The following is a 10,959-nucleotide window of genomic DNA, read 5'->3' as shown; positions in this document are numbered from 1 at the left end:
TATGAGAGTGTGTATGTGTGTGTGTGTGTATGGAAAGGACATGGGGTTGACTGTTATTGACTGTGCGAACTCAAGATGTACACAATATGCAAATTGCGGGTCCAGAATGAGGTAAAATATCAGGCAGCTCCACGCTGAATTTTGGTATCTGCTGTGCGCATATAAATTACAGAGCAAATACTTGACTTCGCTTGCTCCTAAATACACTATGAGAAACCTCTATGAAAAATTAAGTAAGCTTGCTTGTGAACATTATTTAATACCCTTCACTGTCACTCATATATTTTTTTAACACGAAGTGCTCGTAACACTGATTGTATGGACCCTTGCCAAGTAATAATACAAACCGTTAAAGTGGAAGTGGCCATAACGTTTTTAGATTATCTATAGAAATTATAAAATTACGCGACATTGAAATCACTTTCAAAAGTGTGAGCGTGACGATTTTAGGCGTGCCAATTTTCTGCAATATAATTTTTAGTGAATGCATACCCTTTACTCGGTCGATATATATAACTTATATGGTCGCGTAAGTCTCCTTTACTGCGTTTTAAGCTTGTGATTGAAATCATAATACCTTCTGCAAGGGTATATATATCTCAGTTATGTTAGTCACTTTCTTATCTAAATACATACAAATACCACAGAACAGTGCTGAGAACAGTCGGTAATAAAAAAAAGGACCTATCAGTCAAAATTGAAAATAAAAAATTACAAAAATTTTATCTTGCTTTTTTCTTTATTATTGCTAAACTAAAAAATTATAATAACATATTCGGCATTATCTTCACTTCTTGGTCTATGTAAAAAAACACATTTTATTTTTTCTTAAATAAGTAAAGCCTTGTGCTCTGGTTTTTTTGTGCACGGATTTGATCGATTTCAGAACATTCGAACTACATTTGCAGTATTCGCGGAAAACAACTATATATATATATACCTATACAAATATACGATTACTTTAGCAGGTTTTATTCACTGTTGTTATTAAAGAAATTAGTTAGTTATCAAAATATAAAAGGGGCGTTTGAAATTTTATCCGACTACGGCGGTTACCTATCCGGAAAAAGAACAGAATGACAGCACTGCCACAGAAACAGAGTGGAAAAGGCGGCGGATGTGTTGTCTATTTCTGAGCCTGGGAAATGAAATGATGCCTTTTTGTCTCTTACGGTAAATTACCTTGATTTGATTTGGCCGTAGCCAAGTTGTGTCGTTGATTAACATTTTCGCTGTTCTCAGCTGATGGCAGCAACAAAGGCGGGCACCCTGTCATCTTCAATTAGCCCCGAAACGAAGAAGGAAAACGGTCCCTCGACCATCCTTTCTCAGCTGGAGGCGGTACAACAAAAGTGTCATCTGCGTGCTTTATTTATTCATAAATATAAATTTAGCATAGGTCGCGGAGAGATTACCTAAAGCTGTCCTCAATAAAGCAGAATCCTGCAAGGAGTGTCAAAGTTTGGACCTTTTTAGGCTGCTTTTATTGCCAAGCCAAATGGAAAGTGCGGCGTACTTTGGTGCCAAATTTACACATTAATTACCAATGCCCACGTTGTGAAACGTGAGTTTTATACCCTTCAATAAAATTTTAAGCAGGTTAAGAGGGCGCGAAATTTTGTTTCCAAGATGATTACTACAGAATCATTCCTGTCAATGAGTAAAAGTGGACGAATTTTATACTAATATAATATCTATAATATTACCCATAAAGTGATAAATATACTCGTATAATAATAAAATCCGACAGGCTCACTTCAGATAAATTCATTAGGCAAAGCATTGTTTGCTTCATTAAGAGAATAATCTGGTATATTAATGAGTAAAGATAAACTTAGTTCATAGGCTCAAAGTATGCAGCTCATAATAAGTGGAAATTATTAAATCATTTTATTGATTGAGTGCCCAATGATAAACTCTACTATGGGTGGGACTCTTATCATGATAAGTGGAGGTAAGATAAGCATGCTTATGGTCAAGAGATGTGTGTATTGGCATCTAACTTTGCAATTTGCTGAATTTTATGTTTATTTCCGCATTCAATGTCCTGGCAAACATTTCCTCGAATATCGCTCAAACACAAACAAACAAGTACATAAGCTTACCAGGTATGTGCAATCGCAAGTAATCATTGCACGCCCACACATGTTCCCCAACGAAGCATCCCACGCAGATATACATATACATACATGGCCATAATGACCGCATCATTCACCATACAGACCCCGAAACCCTATTTACAACTCGTATCGCCGTTAGTTTTAAAGGCCCACTCGTGCGTGTGAACAGCGCAATGTGTTAGTACGACAGTCATAAAATAACACGTGGGCCCGAGAAAAGCAGCCTCTGACGCAATTTTCTCCCGTAAGAGCCAAGTGAAAGGCTGACTACTATGAAGGAAACATAAGTTAACATCCCAGTGTATGTAAAAATTAGAAAAAGTGTATAATAATGAATTTGGCATAAAAAAAATAAGAACTAAAAGACGAAATTACGGAAGTTGCCTCCTGTGAGGGTTGAACTCACGGCCTTTGGTTTACGAGACCAACGCTCTACCACTGAGCTAAAGAGGCGATGCGCAGAGCGCTGCCAAATGACCAATACAAGCTAACGCTGTGCTGAGAGTGGCGCACAATTTGATAACGGAAACACGAGAAAAAGAGAAGGCATGAGGGTTGTTAGATCTAAAAGCAAACAGATCGAGACCTTTTCATTATTTTGTGTTTAAGTGGTGTTTGTAATGGTGATGTAAATAACAACAAATAGTTTTATTATTTACACGATTAATTCATTTTAGACTAAAGTTTTATATCAGTTTTCACACTTTGTAGGGTATGTTGACCTAGACATGGAAACATTACCTTACTTATTATGCTTGCAACTTAGTACTTCAAGAAACAAGTTTGTTAAGGACATTACCATTGTTCTGTTTTTAACATTGTTTAAATAGTATTTAATTAGTGTTACAAAAAATTTTAATTACAGGACTAAAAAACTCTCATTGTCAAAACTGCCTCCTGTGAGGGTTGAACTCACGGCCTTTGGTTTACGAGACCAACGCTCTACCACTGAGCTAAAGAGGCGATGCGGTGATCGTTGCCAAAAACGCTTTCCAAATAACTCACTACTCTGAGAAGTGCAAAGAGTGAGAATATGGCGGTTAGAATTATGAGCAGCAGATCAAGATCAAGTATAATTTGCCTTTCTCCTGAGGTTTTCCATATTTTTTAATAAAATGTACTTTGTACTGTATTTATAGTGATCGTAAGAATAAAATTATGAAAAAACATATAATTTTAGCATACAGGTATTATTAAATACAATTAATTGTATGAAATGTAATTATTCAGTATAAGTCTGACTTAAAAACGCTAGAAAGACTTTTTTGATACTTAAAAGCTAGCATATTTTTTTTTTTACATTCGTTTTAGGCCGTTATTAAAAAAGAACATCTCCAGCTGCCTCCTGTGAGGGTTGAACTCACGGCCTTTGGTTTACGAGACCAACGCTCTACCACTGAGCTAAAGAGGCTATGTTCTTGCGGCTGCCAAAGGGTATACTCGAAACCGAAGCTGACAAAGAGCGAGAAGGTGCGGTTGTACAGAGAGGATGCGCACGCGCAATGAGAACATACTAAATTGTAAAATATTATGAATCTAAATTAAACAATATTATGCTAAATATTAATATAAATATAAAGTAGTAATACACCAGTTACAGTAACCAGTAACATGGAATATTTTCTGAAAATAATTACTAAATATGTGGATGTTATCTGATAGATAGTTTAAGATAAGATATGCCTCTAATTAGCTGACTATTATAGTTTTCCGCAAGCACGCAGATAAAGGCTATTAACTAATAGGTCGCCTATTTTCTAATTGCAATATGCATTAGACAGTTAATATGTGACCATCCATCATGATGCCCGACCACATGCTGTTTTTGTTTGCAGTGTCTCCTGCTGTTGACCAAGGCTCACAGAAACATCACTCATTGTCAGAAGGAGATACACACATTCTGCATTATGTGTGTGCCACAAAGCGGAAATGCTTTGTGGCAGCTCCAAATGAAAGTATTTCCCTTTTTGCGGCCCCCAACATAAATTCAAATTTCTCCCGACCTCAGTGGACAAAATACAAGCCATTTTCTGTCGTCCGGCCTTGGCTTTGTTTCAACTTGAGCAACCAATGACAAATTCACTTGTCACACAACACAATTGCGGTGAGTGATGGCGCCTTTACCCAGATAGCAGTGAAGAACGCACACAGATGTCTGCTATATGCGAAGTCTATTAGTAACAAATTGAACATCCCAAGCCACAGCCAGAAATAAGACGGAAGATTCATATAAGATTCATATAAGAAATTATTATTTTATTCTGTTCTTACCCAGTTATGAAAATTATCTTGAGAAGAACTACTATCACTTGCAATATTACTATATAGATGAAAAGATATTTATTTATCTGACTATAAATATTATTCTAATAAATATTATTAAATATTATTATTCATAATATTTAACAGTAATAAATGTATAAAAAGTTTTTTTGTGGTGTAAAGTCAGAACTTGGGCAAGGTCAATATAAGTAGCGGTGGAGCACGCAAGCGAGCCATAAACACCCGACCTAACTAGAGGCCATAAAGAAGGGGTCCTGAAACACCATGTCGGGGCATGACAGTCCTGGGCGTATACAATGATAAAATCGGAATATGGTACAGGTAATTCTCGTTCGGGGAGCAATACATCAGAGTGCCGATAAGCGTTGCTTGATAAAACTATTCATTTATTTTCGACTACCTTAGAGTCACGGTCTTTAACCCGCATAATCTCCCCTGGAGCAATGCTCTCGCTGGCTAAGTGATTTACACAACGGCGTTGGACAAATTAATTGCTACTAATCAAGTGATTTGAATTTTTCATGCACGCTCCTCGTAAAAGGGGTTCCCGTATTGTTGCTGTAGTTCCCATTAGAAGGCAGCATATAACAATTTATGGTATTTTATAGCAACACTAATTGCACGCAAGTGCGAGCCCTGATTAATTGCTGTCAAAACGGGAATTAGGAAGAGGACTGCCCCATGTTTATTGATTTTCAGTCCGTGCAAACAGACTTAAGTGTATACATCTGTGATAAATGTAGCTAAACAGAAACCGGCAGAATTTATTACCAAACTCACATCCAAAAGCAGGAGGCGAAAATTAAGGAAAATGGTCCGAGAAGCACGCCCAAAATCGTTGGGCCAAGAAGCTAATTTATTGCAAGCTGCCCGACGAGTTGTGACCTTTGGCATATGCTTTAAGAAATAACCCACCGCCCCCAACTACTGTGTAAAATGTTCAGAAGGCTGTGGGTTTGCATCTTCATTTCGGGTTTGATTTTTTGAGATCTGGCCAAACTGTCGAAATTCCTCAAGCGGCAATACCCATTCCTGATTAAAATATTTGCGGTTTGTGAGCAGTTACGATTGGTTAGGCAGGGTGTTAAGCAAGGTCCTTGAATCAGTCAAGAGTTCGCCTTAATTTGGGGTCACCTTTACTATTTTAATACTTCTATTAAGGCTTTAAATTCCAGATGGTTAAATTCAAATTAAACATCTTTCAACAGCTAATTCAATTTGCTAGTCGCACGTAATATATATTTATTTATGGCTGGCCGTTAATCCAATTGCAAAAATAATCAAAAGTCATCTGAAACAAATTAAACGCTCTCTCCACAGGCTGCCCCTGAAAAGAGATAGCATTATTGACTAGAGCAGGATGGCCAGCTTACTTAATGAGGCACGAAAAACAATTTTTACAAAAGCTGCGGAAACTGGACGAGGCAAATTACCATAAAGAATGCATGAAATTTGCAATTAATAGACCAGACAGTAGGGGCAAAGGGGCGTAATTAATTGAAATAAAAATAAACAAGAAGCGGAAATAAAAGGCAGAGGCAGTGGTCTTTGCTTTCGGCCCTTGTGGTTCCTCTTCTGGTTGTGGCATTGAGTCTGGCTCTAGATCCATTTTATCGCCAAAGTGCCAATCGTAGAACAAAGTCGCCTGCCACTCAGTCAGTCAGCTAGTCAATCAGTCAGCACGCTCTCCGCATTCACACATATTTGAATAATGAAATTACCTGCCATGCTTTCACTAGTTTTTGTCTTTTGTGTGGCGGAATAAAAAGAACAAAAAGCGCAAAACAAGCGACCAAAACACCAACACAGGACTTGAATCGGCAGGACATGGTCGGTGTGTTATGGACGCGCCACAGGACCCACACTATCATCCATATCCATATCCACATCCACAACCACACACCCCTCAGCCATTGTGGTTTTGCTTTGTCCATCGAATGGCAATGGCTTTATGCCTGTGTCAGTTTCAGTGAGTGTGCGATGGTGTAGGTGTGTGTGCGGCACTTGTAACATTTTGGTTTTTCAGTGGACGGAACAAAGGGATGCTATGCTAGCTCCCCAGATCAATCTGCAAACTAATTTCCTTTCAATTTTATCCTTGAAAATTAACGACATTTATCAAAGCATAAAACTATGCAAAAACTACAAAAACATAAAAACTTACGTCAAATTTTTATTTAATTTTTATTTTTTAATTTTCATGTTTTTTGGAACAACATTATCACAAAATAACTTATATACACATTTAATTGGCAAGCAAATTATAAATTGAAATAGTAGTTGAATAGTTTTTAAAAGTGTCGGCGTGACAGCTTTTCGTCACTAGAATCTCCATGCTTAGTCTCAACTTTCTAGCTTTTATAATTCCCGGCTATGTATAGCCTTCATGTTTAGAAGCCCATCTCTAGAAACTTACAAGATAATAAGGTGGTCTTCTGGGTGAAGGACCATAATTATCTTTCCACCCAACGCATAACTCTAAACTTTGAACCTAAGTCCCCCATATTTTTTCCTTAAAAAGCTGAAATGGGTTTCATGGAAAATGCTTACATGCGTAGAAATCCGAGACGAAAGGCTCATTCACCCATGATAGTGATGACGAGGTTAAGGCCGTCATTTGCCATCCTGCAGCAGCAGTCGGAAAATTGCTCCGCACACTGGCAGCGAACATAAATATTGGCAATAATGCTGAGGACCGTGCCAGGTCATATCGCCCGGCATTGTTATAACTAACCGAACACACAGAACATGGACACAGAGCAGACCCACAGCCGCTGGCGATTCCGTGAGACGTCTCTGCTGCCGTTCTAATAAATTCGATTAGTTTCTCGTTCACGAACACACACTCACGTATCGGACGTGAATTATTGATTCGTCCTTCGGCTCTCATAGCTTCATTAATAATTTCTCGATGGCATTTAAAAGAGGAGAAACTTTGCGACTGAAACAAGAGCCGCGGGCGGAAATTTTAATGAAAAAACTGAAGCGTAATCGACTTTAAGCTCGGCAAATTGCCATCGACAGCACAATTTTTGTACTTTGGTTTGCAATAAAATGAAATTCAATTGGAATAAATGGCAAGCGACAATGTGAAAAAACCTCAAAAAGGCTGTAGCTTTTCCATACAAATAAAAGTAAGTAAGAACAAAAATCGCAGTCTTAAACGAACATGAGGGAAAACCGCCGGTCTAAATAAAATGGCTGTCAGGGGAAACGGAAGCGGAAATCAGTCGCATTTAAATTTGTCGAAAAGGAAAGCAGAGAAAACAAGAAAGGAAGCTAGCTCTGGCAAGCCGAAGCTTATAAGCCCTTGAAGTAATTATATATTAAACAACTGGTGTGCACCGAATAAAAAACTTATGATCGATAACAACGAAATTTTGATTCTTTTCTATTACTTTCAGATGATGTTTCTTATGTCCCTATGCCTATATTATCTATATTACATAGTCATCCGATTTCGATTAAAATAAAACCGAAAACATATGGGTATACCAGTATGTATACATTAAGCTTAACCAAGTTTTATGGTTAGAGACAACATTTCCTAATATTTTCCTAAAAGAAGACTTTTTTAGAAGAGTTTTATGAATTTAGTATTAAAACAGAGTGACTAAATTGTGTCGAAACGGAGGGACGGACAGACGGTCATGGCTATATCGACATGTGTGTTGATGATCAAGAATGGTATTCATTATATGGAGCAACGTCTGCTGCGTTGCTAACTTTTGACTAAAATCGATGTACCCTCGACGGCGAGGGTATAAAAAGAGCGCTGTTGTGTTGGAAGCAAGCAAATTAGCTTTGAGGTCCCAAAAAGGGGCATGACCGCTGTGGGCGGAGTATCCTAACTGCCAATTGGCATGAAAACTCAGGGAAAATCAGAGCAAATTAAAGTGAGAAATCCAAACGAAGTCACGAAGCTATGAGAAGGCTTCTTCTCAAAAAGAAAATCCAGGAAGCCAGAAACACAGGCACACCAATCTCATAAGGAAGACAGGGGGATAAAAAAGAAACCGCAATCTCATTGTGCTTTACAATTTATAACGTAGAACACATAAATTACGAATTTGTCACGAGAAATGTTTCTCTGTTAGCCGCTTTAAAGGTGTTTTTCAGCAGGCAAATGAAAATAAATCACAGCGCCAAAAAAGTGAAGGCAAGCTTAAAAATACAGAGCAAGTGAGAGTGTTATAAAGGGGAATTGTTAGGACAGTCAACGGGGCGTATAAGTAATGTTGAGCCGCGTAATCTCCGTGCTTATCAAAAGTAAGCAACGTTATAATGTTAAAAAATGAAAGTTGTTCAAAGAAAAACGAAATTATCGCTTAGGGTGTTGAATAATCGTTGAGCTCACCAATAAACAAAATAAATTTTATTATTTCACTTATTTGCCTATATTAAATTATTTATTATATTATATTAATATTTTCTATTTTTATTTTATTATTTTTCAAACATTCTACAAACTATCTGAAGGATCTGCCACCGATCCAGTCTCTGTACTTTAGTTTCAATTGCACTTGCCAAACTTTTTGTATTTTGTTAAATTTACTATGCTGCTTAGGTCAGTTGCAAAGCGAACTTTCCGCCTGAAGGACGCAGGAGAAAAGTCGGAAAAGCGGACTGATTGCTCAAAATAAATATAAAAGAAGGTGGGCAATACGGAATGGGGCGTGCCATCATGAACAGATAAGTTCACTTGCTCACAATCAAATACCTGACCTCTGCAAAATATAGTATATACTTCCTGATTTCCTTTCTTGCTCTTAGGATCGAATCGCATTTGCAATTTTCCGCACGTTGCACTTTCTGTGCTATCATATGTATGTACATACCACCGCTTACAAATAATGTCGCACTTGGTTTCAGTAGATAATAATGTAATTAAAATGTCATTTGCCGTGGCAAACAAGTAATATACATTCAATTATCGGCGAGAGAATTCGGTAATGGAATTTAAGCTACGTTCGAATTGAAATTCGATGATTTCTCTCAAATATTTAATTAAATTCATTCATTTCTCGCCGGATGAGTGTGTAATGAAATATTCCATGCGCAGTTATCAACGCCGCCGGGAAATGACTGCCAACGGTCAGGCAAATAAAAATATACATATATACAAATAAATTCAATCAGTTGACCGACCTTACACAGTGGCCAACGGTTAAATGAAGTATACGCCACGGTGACCCAGTACAACAATGTAAACTGAAGCGAAAAATAAACAGAGAAAAGGCAACAATAAGCACTTTTAACTTTGATGTTTGATTTCGGAGCAATTTGCAAAGTCAAACAGACCCAAACGGAGCATTTCACCACCGATGGACAATCAACAACGGCCACAATGTGTAGTACACAATATATACATATAATACACCAGCTCCATTTATTGACTTTTTCCAGTCCTCCAACGTCCGGGAAAGTTTCTTGCAGTAGTCGCCATAAAGCGCACGCAGCCAGGAGGTTGAAATTTATGAAATTTTAGGGACTCACGCAGACCAGACCAAGGACCAATAAATCATTTAATATGATCCCGCAGGACGGCAGGCGATTCAGGTAAACGCTGAAACTGCGCAGGGCCCACCTGATGTTCACATCAACGTGCTCCGGCTGCCCTGCGAGGTTGGAAAAAGTATTTATCAGAGAAATAAAGACCTGAAATGTCCGCCTACCGGGGCACTGCATCGATAATGATGTTTTTGGGCTTATCAAAGTAAAATATATATTCGCACTCAAACTAAATTATTCAATTAGCAGTTGCCGGACGAGGCCAGTGCTCAATTTCAATTTCCATAGTCAATCAATAAGAGGGAGCATCTGCTTATCGGGGCGGAGCAGCCGGGGTCACCAAGGAGTGACCTTCAAACATCCTTTCACACATTTTTCCTCGACTGGTACGGTGCGCACAGCTCTGTGTAATTTTTTAAATGCCTCGCATTAAGTATAAAAAATGTAATAGGTTTCCTTTATGGGTCGCACGCCTGGACGATGTTCAGGGTTTTCCCGCCGACGACAAAATGTATATATAAAAGGGGTTGCTGAGGGACTGCGTGGGTTGATACAAATTTCAGCATTTTATGACAGCATTCGAATCGATAAGCAGTTTGAAGCCTTTCAGATTTCAATTGTTTCGCTTCTCTTTATTGTCGCCAGCGAAATTTTTATGATAACCAAATTCATTTCGGTGCCATCAAAAATGAATGAAATGGTTTTGAGGGGGGTAAAGTTCTTTCCAGAGAAGCAGCCTTCCATTATGGGCCGTAAAAGCTTGAAACACAGTGTGCAGAATGGGGCAAAGTCGCAATTATTAGCCATGCAAATGCATCCTGGCCCAAAGGAACCATAAAATGCCCAACTGAAAGCCGAAAACTGGCCCAATGGCCAAGTCCCGCCTGCCTCCCCTCGCCTTCATTTATAATAAACTTCATCTGCATATTTGGTTATTTTCATGACTTTTAAGTCGCCGTAGACCGCCTCCAAGTGGCCCGACTCAAATAATTTATTAATGTAAAAATGCCGCTGCCAACTTTTTAATTTTTATTATTATTGCAGG

General features: G+C 38.2%; 3 non-coding genes across 3 annotated transcripts; all 3 read right to left on the bottom strand.

The window, feature by feature from the left end:
• Positions 1–2,501: 2,501 nt before the first annotated feature.
• On the bottom strand, positions 2,502–2,573 carry Trnat-cgu. Its single transcript has one exon. It is a non-coding gene; the product is annotated as a tRNA-Thr (tRNA).
• Positions 2,574–3,011: 438 nt separating this feature from the next.
• Trnat-cgu lies at positions 3,012–3,083 on the bottom strand. Its single transcript has one exon. It is a non-coding gene; the product is annotated as a tRNA-Thr (tRNA).
• A 376-nt stretch (positions 3,084–3,459) lies between these two features.
• Positions 3,460–3,531, bottom strand: Trnat-cgu. Its single transcript has one exon. It is a non-coding gene; the product is annotated as a tRNA-Thr (tRNA).
• Positions 3,532–10,959: the final 7,428 nt, after the last annotated feature.

Source organism: Drosophila erecta, unplaced genomic scaffold, assembly GCF_003286155.1.
Source record: "Drosophila erecta strain 14021-0224.00,06,07 unplaced genomic scaffold, DereRS2 tig00000000-arrow-pilon, whole genome shotgun sequence".
Taxonomy (NCBI): Eukaryota; Metazoa; Arthropoda; class Insecta; order Diptera; family Drosophilidae; genus Drosophila; species Drosophila erecta.
The sequence above is the reverse complement of the archived record's forward strand: the minus strand, read 5'-3'. Positions and strand labels throughout refer to the sequence as shown.